The following is a 6,152-nucleotide window of genomic DNA, read 5'->3' on the forward strand; positions in this document are numbered from 1 at the left end:
ATTTCCTAATACCACCTCACTTTTGCACACTTTGTTCATGACTCAAAACCAACATTTCAAGCCCATTTAGAACATTTAAACCCTACATATATAAGCACATAAACCCTAATCTGGAGTGGAGGCTGCCACTATTTTCAAGCAAGCAAGGCAAGAGGAAAAGACCAAGTTTCATTCCGTTGCATTTCCACAAGGTTTTTGAAGTTTCAAAGCATCTCATTTTCCTTCCATCTTCAAAGGGGCAGTGGACCTTACATCCACTAGGTAAGTATCTTTTCACTCTCTTCTATGGTAATATTTCATGCTCACACCATGCCATGCTTATGCTTACTACTTGTTTCTTTCATGCTATTCATCCATGTTTCATGTTACTTTTCATTTATGCCATGCTTGCTCCATACTTATTTTCCATGTTAATATCATGCCATGATTGTTTGTAAAGCCCTCAACGTGAGGCATGTTCATTAAGTTGGAGTTTGTGACATTATTTTTTGTTGAACCCGGGTGCATGAAGCCCCCTTGTTGTTCGCTTTTCTACATGCTAAAGCCATTATTTTCAATGAAACAAGATACCATTGTGTTCTACTCGTTTCAAACTAGAATTTTGTTTTTTATACCATCCCATTTTATGAACCATAGAGTGAGATATGTTGTGTGAAAGATTGAGAAAATGGGCTGCGTTTTTGCGTTTTTCTGCATTTTTGCATGAGAATAGGGTTTGTTCTTCATGCAGACGCCACATGTCGCCATAGAGTCCCTTAGATCGCGCATGCAGCTCATTATCCTGGCCATCCAACCGCGTTTTGTCTTTTAGTGTTTAAGTGGGAGCTTGCCCAATTGACTAGCATGTTACATGATTAAAACGTACACTTAAATAAATGTTGTCACATGCTGGGATTTTTATTACACTTGGACTGGGCCTAGAGCGCATATGTTGTATGCACCCCCCTCATGGCCCATCATCTCTATTCCACTTCATTTCATTTCCTTTTTTTAATTCTTATTTTATTTTGCTATTTTGCTTTTTAATTCATAAAAATGTTTTATTTATTCATAAAAATACCAAAAAATACTTTTTACATTTCTTAATGTTTTATTTAATTTATTTAATTTTTATTTTCATATTTTATTTAATGTTAATATTTTATTTTAATTATTTGTTTCAAATAGTTCATTTTAACACACATTTTTTCATTTATTTTATTTTCATGACTTAGAATTATTTTTAACTTCTGATTTTTGCAATGAAGGTTGACCAATGTCTCATGGTCAACCTGACCTTTTATTGGAATTTTATTTCCCATTTTTAATTTATTTTGGATTTATTTTTGACCTAGTTTGCTTGGTTGACTTTTCATTTGACTTCTGTTTTATTTCAATTAATTTATACATCAATTTTCATTATTTTTAAAATCTTTTTGGGCGATGATGATGTCCTGACCCCATCTAACTTAGTTTAATTTTTCATAATTTTTGTGATTAATTTACTATTTATTCTTGATTTATTTCTAACCTAGTCTTGTTGTTTGACTTTTGGTTTGACCTTTGTTTTGATTCAATTAATTCAATAACCAATTTTCATTATTTTTAAAATATTTTTGGGAAATGATGACGTCCTGACCCCACCTTAGTTAGTTTAATTTTTCATAATTTATTTGATTAATTTACTATTCATTTGATAATTTTCAAGTTGACTTGACTTTTCAGTTGACTTTTCCATGATTGATGTTTGACTTAGGGATTGCTTATGGCAATTGAAGAGATCTTTGATCCTCCCTTGTTCATCTCATATGCCATGTATTAGAGGCCTTTCATCTTGATTTTATTTGATCCTTGTATCATTTCCCGATTAAATTATTCAGTGATCCTTTGTGTGCATAATTTCACCTGTCTGATTCATCTGATATTTTTTATACTTGTTTCTTTCATCCATGCTTCCATTGTTTGATTGCTTAACATGTTTATACTTCTCATACATTGTCTAATGCTCATTCATTTCATTCTTTGATTACTTGACCTAATTATATACTTGTTTATATATCTGATTTGTTTGATTAACTGTTGCCTACTTGTATGTTTGTATGAGGCATATTTTTTTATTGTGTGATTGCCATGAACAACCCCCATTCATAACAAATTTACCCCTCTCCCATGAAGTGTATAATGTTTATTCTTTAATTCTTTTTTCACATGTTAATACAAGAACTAAAACAAACATCCGATAACCTTTTCATAACAAGATCAAAACCTCGATCCAACGTCGAGTAATCATTTTCAAAACTTAACAGAACCAACACGTATTCATCCACCCTTTTGTAAGTCGATTGCTTCATGCATCTCCATTTCTCTTGTAAGTCGATTGCTTCAGGCATCTCCATCTACCTGTAAGTCGATTGCTTCGTGCATCGTCGTCTACCCTTTACCTCACTCCTTTTTCTTGCTCCATTCGTCGATTCTTGTTTCGTTTAGGTAGCACCCCTTAGGTAGAACCCTTTGTATGATAACATTATGTAGTATTCCCTCATTCTTTGTATGATAACATAGGTAGGATTCCCTTATTCTTTGTATGATAACATAGGTAGGATTCCCTTATTCTTTGCATGCTAACATTAGGTAGATACTCCCATTTGTAAATCCTAACACTTAAGTACATATTGCATGACAACTCTAGGGCAGAGCTTCCCCATTTTTAGACCTTCCGTGCGTCTCCGATCTTGTGGCATGTCACTCCGTCCTATTGCAAAGAGGTAACTGCCTAAGACTCGATTCAGCGAGTTGCGACACCTACTGCTAGGACGTGAACACATTGCCCACTCTCCTTTCACACAACTAGTGTCCTCCTTTGTAAGTCCATGTTCAGATGGCAATCCTTGTGTAGCCAAACTACGGCAACTCTGATTCTCATTCCAGATGAGATACGTAGGCACGAAATGCAATGTCTTGCCGAGTTTTTGACTAACAACTAACAACTAATCCTTGTTTGCTTTCGCCCTCGTTGCGATGCTTTTCTCTCGCCCTCATTGCAATCGAGACCTTCCCTTTCTCTTGCCCTAGTTGCAATCGAGACCCCTTGTTCCCGTAGTTAGCTGAACTACGTTTTGCTCTGATTCTCATTCTAGATTAGATACGTAGGCATAAGACGCGATGTCTTAGCGAGCACACTTCTCTTTCACCCATAGGTAGCCGAGCTACGAAGACTCTGATTCTCATGCTCGGATGAGATACGTATGCAATGGATGCGGCATCCGTGCAAGTCATTTTCTTTTGACCCCTCTTTTAGTAAATAGTACATTAGATAAACACACACCCTTTAGAAAAGAACGACAAGAGTGGATCCCGTAGAGTACTACAGATGCGTAGGGGTGCTAATACCTTCCCTTCGCATAATCGACTCCCGAACCCAAGATTTGGTTGCGATACCTTGTCTTTTCCTTTCCTTTCTCCAGGTTTACTTCGAGCGTTTCCTTTCTCTCATTTGGGATAAATAATGCACGGTGGCGACTCTTCTGTCATTTCTTTTCTCGCCGGTTGTTTCTTTTCGCACATCTATTTTTTAGGTTGCGACAGTAATATGACTAGAGTCATGTTTTGACCTACTTGGAGTTAGTACTCAATCATGGTTGACACGAGGTGTAACACCTTTAGTAGATCCTTTTGGGAGCATCATTGTCCGACGAGTCATTTGTCTAAGACAATGGTGTCTCAAAATGGGTCCTTGACTCTATGAACCTTTTTAGGATCACCTTTGGAGGATAGTACACACTTGTGAGGGGGTAAGGGTTTTTCTGCAGGAAACCAAGACCTTACATACCTTGTTCTAACTTAACGTCATACCTTTGAACCTGTATCAGGCAGTATACACAGGTTATCCAGAAGATGTTAAGCTTTTAACTTACATCATTGCATGCTATTATTGTAGCACTATGTGCATACTGGCCTTAAAATCTGAATTGTTGCATTGTCGAACCTTTCAATCTATGATGTATTTCATACCATTGCATCCCTTGAAAAAAATGCAGTACATATCATTACATCCTTCACGCATCCATCAAACTTACATGCATATCTTCCCAACAAGACCAAACCTCATATCATCTCTCCATTTCTGAATAGTAAGCTGATTACCTGACATCCGTTTTGGACTAGAAGCATGTCTTAGATCACCATTGAAGAACTTCAGAGAGGTCAAGAAGCATTGAGGGTGGAAGTCAACCAACTGAAGACTCAGATGAGGCTGATCATGGAAATCCTGCAAGTAATGATGAGGAAGGAAGGAAATCTCACACCAATTGGTGTACCATAAGTGGTCACTCCTGTACACATGCATGACTCCACCTCATGTCATGTGCAGCCTCAGGGATTTCATCCATAGCCAGGACTTTCAATGCCTCCCTATCAGAAGCCATTTCATGTTCCCTGCCCAAAGCAGGGGTACCCAGTACATAATCATTATCCAAATCGACAGCGAAGCTATGATCAATAGGGCCTGAAAAGACCAAGGAGACCAGAGAAATAGTTTGATCCAGTTCCTATGTCATATATTCGACTTCTCCCTCTTTTGATCAATAACTCGTTGGTTCAGCTAAGGGCGAACATGCCTCCTCCATAACCCCTTCCTCTGGGATATGATGTAACTTCCAGTTGTATGTTCCATTCTGAAGCACTCGGACACACCCTTGAGGATTGTAAGGGTTTCAAGTACAAAATGCAGGACCTGGTCGATTCAAAGGTTATTGTGTTCACATCGAAAGGCATGCACATAGTGTACACTCCCATGCCTCCACATGAGGGCACATCTGCAATGTCAAGACTAGTGCAAGTGGAAGTTATGGTAGATTTGAAGAGTCTGCATTTATGGGAAGAGTTTGAGAAGGATCTACTTGAGGGACATTTTATAACCGTCAGCAAGCATAATAACTACAATATGTGGATAGGAAATAAGGTTGATTACACCAACAATCATTATTTTGTTCAATCATTTTCATGTGTAATTTTCTTGTTTGTCATTTGTAATAGTCATTTGTAAGACTCGTTCGTTTTCATTTGATAATAACAATGAAATAAATCTGCATGTTTTAAATCAATCCATTCATGTTTACTCATGCTCTACTTGTCTGTATCTAATAATTTGTTTAAGGAAAATCAAAAGGAGAATGATGAAATTGAAAAAAACACAAAATCACTACACGTATGCTTTTGAATCAAACCTTGTTGACGATGTAAGGAATTATTTCAAATCCCCAAACACATTGGAGTTATAAGGAAGATAATCCCTAGTCAACCCATTCGAGCCAAGGAGTAGGAATTTATTTCTATACATAAAACCCTCAATTTTAACCCGAGGCAGGGTAGTCTTCAGCTAATTTAACCATGTGTTCAAATTTAAAAAAAAAAGAAGAAACAAAAGGGAGTGTCCTATCTAAGGATCAATCATACCTTATCCCTCACGAGAGGTCGGAAGCCACAAATTCACAATGGTTGTCTCTCGCCAACGAGAGGAACGAGACAGTTACAACCCCATCAAATCAAGTGAACAGATGTCACACGATTTGTTCCAAAAAAAGAAAAAGAAACAAGAGATCAAAATCCAAAAGAGAAAGAAAGCCCACTAAGTCGAAAACTCGAAAGTGAGTGACTTAGGCAAAAGTTAGGGCATCCCTATGGATTGCAAATCTTAATTAGTCCAACAAAAATAAGGGAAATCAAAAAACGAAGCAGCAAAAGAGGAATCAAAAGAAAAATCCTCAGTAAGAACAAATTTGTGTGGTTTGATAACACCGAAACACATCGTTTATTTTGACTTGATTTGCACATGTTTTAGTGTCACTTTATCACATTTTGTAGTGTTATGCTGATAATTGGTGTATGTTTCAAGTACTTTACAAGTATGAGTCGATATATATGAAGAAACTAGATGAAATGGCGAAAAACAGAGAAAAATGGAAAAAATACACTAATGGCCACCTACATAGCGCCTTCCATGGCCTCAGCCATGACAAAACAGTCATGGAGCCCACCTGAGCGAGAAAAGGAATAACGAAGACGCAGTCAAAGGGCTGTGGTGACTGCCACACATACTCGATAACATCGAAAAACATAGTTTATTTTGACTCGATTTATACATGTTTTATTATTATTTTGTTGCATTTTATAGT

Source organism: Lathyrus oleraceus, chromosome 2, assembly GCF_024323335.1.
Source record: "Lathyrus oleraceus cultivar Zhongwan6 chromosome 2, CAAS_Psat_ZW6_1.0, whole genome shotgun sequence".
Taxonomy (NCBI): domain Eukaryota; kingdom Viridiplantae; phylum Streptophyta; class Magnoliopsida; order Fabales; family Fabaceae; genus Lathyrus; species Lathyrus oleraceus.